The 9713-nt window shown below is 48.9% G+C and overlaps 1 long non-coding RNA gene across 1 annotated transcript; it reads right to left on the bottom strand.

Annotated features, from left to right (window-relative positions):
- Window positions 1-289: 289 nt before the first annotated feature.
- LOC119088571 lies at window positions 290-6230 on the bottom strand. The gene is made up of 2 exons (XR_005092241.1): window positions 6072-6230; window positions 290-988 (listed from the first exon to the last, which is right to left on the bottom strand). It is a non-coding gene; the product is annotated as an uncharacterized LOC119088571 (long non-coding RNA).
- Window positions 6231-9713: the final 3483 nt, after the last annotated feature.

Genomic DNA, 9713 nt, shown 5'->3' with positions numbered 1-9713 from the left:
GTGGAACTCTCGGCTCCTTCTCCAGCACCCTGTCTGCCTGCATGCCACCATGTCACACCATGATAATAAGGGACTAAACCTCTGAAAATATAAGCCACCCCAGTTAAATGTTTTCCTTTATAAGAGTTGCTGGGATTGTGGTGTCTCTTCACAGCCGTAGAAACCCTAACTAAGACACCCGCAGAACCCTTCTTCAAAGTTTTCAAGTTAAAACAAGATATCCAGGACCAAAAGAAAACTTTTGTTTTGAAATACATTTAGCACAATATTTTAAGAAATAGAGACTCCATGGTTCTAGGAATCCTTGTTTATTAACATAGTAAATAACAAGGTCTAGGAGCGGGTTTCAATAATGACTGTAATTTTGGAGCAGTAATGGGTTTAATGACATTTTCAACCACCTGACACAACTTGAACAGGTCTGGAAATAGCTATGTTGCTTCCAGAGACTACTGCCGATGCGGCCGTTGTGGTGTGTGCCATTGAAGGAGACACTGGCAACGATTAGTGAAACCAGATGCTTTTCCCATCCACACTGATACAGCCACTGAGTTCCAGAGTTGGTGAGGAGCTTCTGTCGGACCAGGCTTCGGCATCCTTAGCAGCTATCATTTTGAAGGTCACAAGTGGTCTTGAGGAGGAGGCACACTGAGGTGGGGCCCTGGTGAGCCTGCCACAGGAAGCATGGCGGGAAGGCTGGAGGGAAGCTGAGCTGACTTGCTTCAGTGCGACACCGGCCCTCAGATGCAGACAAGAGCTTTGGAGCTGTCTGGGCTGCCTGAGGCCATGAAGGATTTGCCTCCAGAAAAATCTCTGGGCTCAGAAGCTCTGACAGGTTGAATAGCCATCTGACTTGTTGACTGAAGCAGGTCTCTGCTCAGAATTTGTTTCTTTCTCCTCATTGACAACAATTCAGTGAGACAGCATCATGAGCACCTTGGTCTACCATAAGCTAGCTGAAGATGTTTGCCTGCTTGCCTGGCGTCTTCTGGGCCGTGTTTTGAATTGGAAAGGAGGAAAAGGAACAATTAAAGTCGAGTTGGCCAGAGTGAGTAGAGACACACGGTGTTTTTTGTTTTGTTGTTTTTTCAGTGTGACTGAGGGAAGTCTCTGCGGTGAAGTTGCTGCAGTATAGACCCAATGTTTTACATCTCTGCATGCTTCTTATGTGGGAAACTACCTGCTGAAGGGTTTTCTGGGGAAAATAATTGTATTTACCTTATGTATCTGTGCCCCAAATATTTATTGGTAATTTTTTGTGTGTGCATGTGCATACACATGTGTGCACATGGGTGTGGTGGCCAGAGGTCTACCTCAGGTACCCATCTCAGGAACTGTCCATCTTGACTTTTGAGACAGTCTCTCATTGTACCTGGTGCTCACTGATGAAGCTAGGCTGGCCAGCCAGCTATTTCCAGGGACTGTCCATCTCCTCTTCTACAGTGGTGGGATTCTAAGTGTGCACCACAATACCTGGTATTGTCTTCTGGGTTCTAGGATTAAATTCAGGTCTTCGTGGTTGCACTGACTGAGTTCTCACCCACGTTCCTGATGGGTGTTTATTTTAAACAACGAAATACAATGAGGTTAAAAAATACAGTAAACAACAGAGAAAACCAAGGAAATCACTCACAAAAACTGCAAAACTAAATACTACTGAGATCCAAAAGAGTACCAGAGCACATTAGGAAACTGGGCATGTGTTGGGATCAATGCTCACAGCACTTGCTGTGGACACTACACCTCTCCACACAGAGATCTCCAGAAGTGTCATCACCAGCTCCTCGGAAGGTCCTGCAGGGAGCATGCGCTGTGTGACACAGCCATCTAGGCAGGTTTTCAAGGCCAGGAGCGACAAGCTTGTGTCTGAGAGAGGAGGCCACCACTTTTACTTCAGAACGTGTCCTTTCTCCAGGAACTCCAAGTTCCCATCATGGCATCGGTCACCTGTCTGCTGAGTGTGTGAGATCAGTGAGAACAAGCTGCAAACATAAAATAACCTCAGAGGGGGGAAAAAATGAAACGAAAGAGAGATGGAAAGGGAAGGAGGAAGGGGGAGGGGAGGTGGTGGAGAGGAAAGAGGAGAGGAGAGGAAGGAAGAGGAGAGGAGAGGGACAGGAAGGGACTAGAAGGGAAGGGGGAGGGGAGCGGGAAGGAGGAATGGGGTGGGGAAGAAGGTGGAGGAGTGAGGAGAGAAGAACAGAGAGCAGAAAGGGCGCTGTAAGGAAAGGAAGTGTCTGGGTGTGATAAGGGCCCCAAGCCCTTCCCTGCTGTTACTTCCTTGATTAAGTAACAGCAGCAGCCAGTCTGGTTGTTCAGCTGGGTCCATGAAGTGCTACCCTTCTCTGTTTGCTCAGAACACTCATCCCAGGCTTCCACTGGGGCTGGGAGGTGGTCGTGTGAATGAGGACCTGCTCCTGGCTTGCAGACCACCCTTCTTCCCCTTCCGGAGACCTCCCTCGCTTCCCTGTGGTGGTTTGAAAAGGAATGTCTCCCACGGGCTCACGTATTTGAATGCTTAGTCAGCAGGGAGTGGCATTCCTTACGAAGGAATAGGAGATGTGGCCTTGCTGGAGTAGGTGTGGCCTTGCTGGAGGAAGTGTGTCACTGGGGGTGATGGGCTTTGAGGTCTCAAAAGCCCAAGCCAGGTCCAGGGTCTCTCTCTTCCTGCCGCCTGTGGATCTGCACCTACAACTCTCAGCTCCTTCTCCAGCACCATGTCAGCCTGGGTGCTGCCCTGCTTCCTGCCATGATGACAAGGGACTAAACCTCTGAACTGTAAGCCAGCCCCAGGGAAGCATTATCTTTTATAAGAGTTGCTGTAGTCACGGTGTCTTTTCACAGCAATAGAAACCCTAACTGAGACACCCTCCTTCCCTTCTGGGAGAGGCAAGCGTGGCAGGCTTTGAAGCGTTTGTCAGCAGGGTCCAGACCACTCCAGGCAAGGAGCACAGGGGCACTTCTGATAAGACCTTAGCCTTCTGGAGTCTGCTAGCCTGCTAACATCAGATGTCTGGAATTCCAGATGTGGTGCTTGGGCCTAAAAAAAAAAAAAAAAACCTGCCTCCAGAGACTGTTTGCATCTTATGTATAAACATTTATAGTACCTTCATGCCCTTGCTCCACAAATATTTATTAAGCATCTTCATCAGAGACAGTCTGGGTTGTGGCTCCCTCTTGGAACCCTAAGGCTCCTCTGCCCCGTTATCAAAAGGCAGAGACCAACTATTTCCCTCCATTTGGTTAAGGTTTCCTCCTTCAGGTAAAGCCGATGGACAGTGAAGGACTCGGCTCAGAGAATGCTGCCCTGAGGTGATATGAAGAGCCACAGAGGGGCTTCAGGGAGCCAGGCAGGGCCAGGCAGGGCCAGGCAGGGCCAGGCAGGGCCAGGCAGGGCCACGGGCTCTACCGGAGTAAACCAGGCCTCTGTGTGTGGAACAGATCAGCAGGGTTTATGACCACATGAAGGCTGTTTGGAGAAACAGACCCAGTAGAAGATACGCAGATATCTAAGAGGTGACTGTGAGAGGAACTGGCCGCACAATCAGGGACGCCAAGATTCTCCACCATCATTCCCCCGGGAGAACAAGGGAAGTTGGTCAGGTAATTCCCGCCAAGACCCCAGGCATGAGAACTACAAGCACCAGTGTCTAGGGGTGGGAGACGGTGCATGTGCCCCTCAAAGACGGATCGACTGCTTCCCCACACTATCTCTTTATTCTCTCCAGACCCTCAGTGGATCGGATGGTGCCATCTGTTTTATCAGTTCAAACGGGAGCTCTTTCCAGAAACATCCTCAGAGACACACCCAGGAGTAACACTTCATCGGCTCTCTGGGCATCTTTTAGCCTAGTCAAGTTGACACAGGAAATTAACCCTAAGACCATTCGTTTCTTCCTTCCTTCATCTGTCTCGAAAGTGTCCTTTGGGGGCTAGGGAGATGGCTCTGATGGTCAAGAGCTTGCCAAGCAAGCGTGATGGATTGAGTTCAATCCCCAGCACCCATGTAGAAAGCTGAGCACGGTGGTGCATGCTTGCAATCCCAGCACTGGCTGGTGGTGAGGGGCAGAGACAGAGGGACCCCTGAGGCCAGCCTAACTGAATCAGTGAGCCCCAGGTCCCAGGGAGAGATGTTGTCTCAAAACACAAGGTAGTTTCTGAGAACAGCACCTGACATGAACGCTGGCCTCCACACATATATGGACAGACATACATGGATGTGCCTTCATACACATGTGCAAACACACACACACACACACACACACGAACATACATACACATTCTGCCTCTCAACACACCACACACACATACACACACACATACAAAAACATACATACACATTCTGTCTCTCAACACATACACACACACACATACACACACACACACACACACGAACATACATACACATTCTGCCTCTCAACACACCACATACACACACACACACACACACACACGAACATACATACACATTCTGCCTCTCAACATACCACATACACACACACACACACACGAACATACATACACATTCTGCCTCTCAACACACCACACACACACACACGAACATACATACACATTCTGCCTCTCAACACACCACACACACACACACGAACATACATACACATTCTGCCTCTCAACACACCACACACACATACACACACACACAAGCATACATACACATTCTGCCTCTCAACACACCACACACACATACACACACACACAAACATACATACACATTCTGCCTCTCAACACACCACAGCCCTTGTGTATACTCTAGAGTCCACGTAGCTCTGGCTACCACGACCACGCAGCACACACACACACAGCCCTTGTGTATACTCTAGAGTCCACGTAGCTCTGGCTACCATCAGATAGCTTCTGCTGTCAGGAAGAAGGCAGGAAAGCAAACAACTCTAAGTGTGGTGGAATGCAGCAGTACAGAGCGAGAAGCCGCAGCAGCTGCACAGGGAGCTGGAGAGGGAGGCTCCAACGGGGCGGGGGGGGGGCCCGGGGATGGGGGAGATGTAAAGGCGAGCCCTAAAACACAGAGAGCTGGGAAACTGGCCGTGTGTGGTTGCGGTGTGTCTGGAAGGAGAGAGTGGTCCTGAGGTTTGAGAGGTAATGCAGGATGTGAAGGGTAAGGGAAGGCCTGATGATGACTGTGCTCTACAGGGTAACCTGAGCTTGCAGGGGTGAGGAGGCTTGGGTTTGAGCTGGTCCTGGGAAAGCCCTTGGGGAGCCCAGTGGACGCTGGGAATGGAGGCTGGAGTTCAGGAGGGAGAGCAGGCCAATTCTGCGTCAGGGCTGAGCTTCCCAGACCGCTGTCCTGGTGAAGCACACCTAACTGTAGACCCAGAGTCAGGTAGCGGGGCCAGGCCTGGGCCAGCTCCTACAACTCTGGGCATTTTGTGTTCCTTCTTTATGCCTCAGTGTCCTCCACTGTAAAGGGCAGATGGCTTAAGCTTGAGGGTCACATGAGATGTACACTTAGAAGTGCTCAAAGCAAATTAGCTGTTGACTGGAACTCTTTGGTTGGAGGTTACAATGGATGGGTGGCCCGGGGTGGGAGTGAGCCTGAGCAGGGTGAGGCTTGGGACAGTCTGGAACCTGAGGCAGTAAGAATGTTCTCTCAGGGGGCTGGGAACATAGTCAGTTGATAGAGTGTTTGCTTGGCATGCCTGAAGCCCGGGGTTTGATCCCCAGCACCACATCAAACAGAACTATAATCCTAGCTTTTGGGAGGGAAGTGGAGGCAGGAGGGTCAGGAGTTCAAGGTCATTCTCAGCTGCGTAGGCCTGAAGAAATGGTGGTCCAAGAGAAAGCAGAATGGTGACCACTAAGGCAGGACTCACCGAAGGAAACTTCTGGAGGTGTAGACGGTCAGGTGGGAATTTACTGGAGAGGGGGATGGGGAAAACTGAGTTCAAGATCATTTACTGAAAACTTGCCAAGGGCAGATGTGGAAATGCTGTCTGTTACCGCTCCATCTAAGTCACATCCAGAAAAACTAGTGCTATTGTTGGAAGTAAACACAAGTCGAACCTTAAAAAGAGGAAGCGGGGTGGGGAACACACCTGCAGATCCAGGGGAAACACTCTGGGGGAAAGGTTACAGTGTTACTGGCTTGGTGACTGGTCCTGAATCATCCTCCGAGTAGACCGATAACAGGCAAGAAAAAGGTTACATGGTGACAGTTCAGAGATGCTGAGCTGTGACGTTTGTGTGAGGACTCTTACGCTAAAGCAGTTACAGAATGTTGGGAAGTCATGGTAACCCTCACAAACATTCCACAAGGAGTGATCCATACCTTGAGTGTCGTGTCCCCCCCCCCCCACACCACTCCCAGGTTGTAATGTACTTTGACCATGTCCTTTTCCTGACTCTTGCCTGGCATCTGTTCCAGAATCACCATCTACTTACTTGAATTCAAAGGATTAGAGGATCACCATTCTCAGATTCGGGAAGTTAGGGTAAAGCTTCATGATGGAAGCCTGAATTACCTGTCACCTAAAAAGAGTTATTCACTTGTGAAAATATTTACAAGCCTATTAAAAGGTAATTCAGAGCCTCTGTGGAAAAAGATTTATAGTACAGAAAACTGTACATTCAGCTCTCCATAACTATGACTTCCACATCCACGGATTCAACCAGAGATAGAACATATTTGGATAAAGCATTGCATCCATACTGAGCATGTATAACCTTTTTTTCCCTCATTGTCAGTATTCCATAAGCAACGAAATGTAACAACTATACAGTATTTTCATTGTGTTAAGTATGAGAAGCAATCTAGAGATGCTTTAGCATGTGCAAGAAGTTGTGAATAAACCATATGAAAACACTAAGCCATTTTATGTAAGAGACTCCTTAGCTATGGACTCTGGTGTCTACAGGAGCAGAGGCTCCTGGGACCAATCCCTATGGAGATAAGTGCTAGTTAGATTCCGCATGAGTCATGATTGTGACATGTTTGGGGAGGAAATCCTAAAAGCCTACCAGCTACATTCATAAAATTTTATCACAGTGCTTTCCCTTGGACGGGTTCCAGATGGGGTTCTACTGTGCACCCCATATCTTCTTAGAGAAGAGGAGGAGCTGAGTATGCTTTCTGGGGAGGGTGCCTGAGGAGGACAAGACCTTGTCGATGTCCCATACACCTTGTCTCCCAAACCAGGCCTTGGTGCTCATTCTGGACCCTTTCTTCATTCACTGTCTCTTAGATCCAGGCACTGGATCTATCAGGTCTTATGCCCTTTGCTGTCCACAGCTGAGTTCTGGTGCTCATGTGTCACCGACAAGCTTCTCTTCCCTCCCTTCCTCCAGGGCGAGTTCCTTTCCATCCCTTGCTCACACAGCTCTCAGGTCAAACTTCCTGAAGTTCAAATGTGTGTCGTTCCCTGTTATAATTCCTAACGTACACCTGTATGGGCACCACCTGGCCCAAGGCTTACATGGTTGGTCTTAAGCCGACTGTTACAGCCTACCTCCTTTTACAAGTATCTTAGACTGTAGGCAGGCCACACACCCAATAGGCCCTTAGTACGCCAAGTGCTTTCTCAACTACACCATACTGCACCCACACTTTCCTCTGCATGAAGAGTTAGGACAGACACTCAACTCAAACTCACCCAGAAGGAGATCATATTAACCCATACATGGTAAATGCCAGCTTCAGCTTCAACTTTGAATGTCTCCCAAAGACCCATATATATGAGGCTTGGTCCCCAGGGTGAACTGGTGGGAAGGGGTAGGACCTATATGAGGGTCTTTATGTCCCTGAAGCTGTGGCCTTGAAGAAGATTGTAAGAACCTAGTCCTTTGGCCTCCTGACCATCGAGTGGGCAGTTCAGCCCTTCTGCCTGCTCCAATCATAATGCATTGCCTTACCCCGGACCTAAGGCAATAGGGTACATCAATCGTGGGCTAGAAACCCCAAAACCATGAGCCATAAAGAGGTTTCTTCTCTCTTCAAGGTAGTTATTTCAGGTCTGATAACAGAAAGATAATGCAAGACCCAAATTCAAAGTAGCCCAGAATGTAAAACATACCCCAGCCAGGAGAGCCACTACTCTGCCCTTGGTTTCCCTTAGAACTTGCCAGGAGTTGGGAGGCAGCAGCCAATGGTTCTAACTTTGCATCCTCTCGGGCTCCTGTATTGGGAGACAATACAGGAATTGACCAGGGAATAGGGCACACTCACATGGGTCACCCTGCAGCCGAGAAGAGCTCACTGCTCTGGGATCCTACTGGAACAATGGAGGAAGGGAAGAAAGGAGGCAGCTCTGTGGCGGCATTGTGTTCCCCAAAATATTGTGTACCCTAATAAACTTATCTGGGGTCAGAGAACAGAACAGCCACTAGATACTTAGGATAGGCAGTAGTAGCACACGCCTTTAATCCTCGCATTCCAGAGGCAGAAATCCATGTGTTCAAGGATACAGCCAAACATGGTGTAATCCCAGAAAGTGAGCCTTTAATCCCAGGGAGTGGTGGTAGAAAGCAAAAAGTTATATAAGGCGTGAGGACCAGAAACTAGAAGCATTTGGCTGGTTAAGCATTTGGCTGGTTAAGCTTTCAGGCTTCTGAGCAGCACAGTTCAGCTGAGAGCCATTCAGATATGAGGACACAGAAGCTTCCAGTCTGAGGAAACAAGACCAGCTGAGAAGTTGGCCAGGTGAGGTTAGCTGTGGCTTCTTCTGTCTCTCTGATCTTCCAGTGTTCACCCCAATACCTGTCCTCAGGTTTGATTTTATTAATAAGAACTTTTAAGATTCCTGCTACACAGCTCTCCAAAAGAGAGATTGTTAGGGATGGGCTGTTCTGTCTCCTCACTTGCTGGCCCCCTCTCGCTTCTCTGGCCTTGATTCTCACAAGAATCAATCCTTTTTCCTTCCTTCTTCCAGAAGCTTCCGGGAATTTCCCTCTTCCTGTAGAAGTTGTGTTACTGTGGTTGTCTGATTATGTTCCTCCAGCCGATGTAAGTTTCTGGGATGCCGAGGTTTTTATTGGCAACCACGCCTCTTCTGCCGTCCACGTTCACCTCTGCCAGCCTCTGCCCAGGCAGACTACATGTCTGGGTCCATTTGCTGCTGGGCTTAGGCCCTGTGCTCATGAGCAGGAGTTGAGAGATGAGCTGTTTGTCTCTCTAGCCACGTCTCTGCAGGTTCCTGGTTGCTAGATGCCTCGTGGACCGGAGGGGACAGTCCTCTGCTGTGTGCCTTTCCACACAGGTCGGGTTCTGAACATGGCTTCCTTCTGTTGCCCTCTCTAATCTTTCCCTGCTCATCACACTTTGGGGGTGGCTCTGTTCCCCACATTCCCACCCTGTCCTTGGCTCTCTTCATGTTATCCCACCACAATAAGCCACCTGGTTCCTGCCAGGCCCCTTGCTGAACACTGGCTGCTATTCAGCTTTATTGCCCCGGGACCTAGTTCAGTGCCTTCCACACCACAGGCATTTCATAAATCAGGGAACTAAGGAATGATTAAGCATTGGCTGATTATATAGGAAAGCAAAGTACTATATGAAAAATGAGGTCTATTAAGTACTATATGGAAAAGGAAATGGGAGAGAAACATTCAAATTGTTTTTGTTTTAAAACTAAGACTCATAGTAAGGCACACAGTTCATATTGCAGTGTGGCTTGCACGCATACACCCACACCCACACCCACACCCACAACTGGTTGAGAATCTTAGGGGAAAAGGACTTACCT

Source organism: Peromyscus leucopus, chromosome 9, assembly GCF_004664715.2.
Source record: "Peromyscus leucopus breed LL Stock chromosome 9, UCI_PerLeu_2.1, whole genome shotgun sequence".
NCBI classification, from domain to species: domain Eukaryota; kingdom Metazoa; phylum Chordata; class Mammalia; order Rodentia; family Cricetidae; genus Peromyscus; species Peromyscus leucopus.
This window is presented reverse-complemented; position numbering and strand designations above follow the sequence as displayed.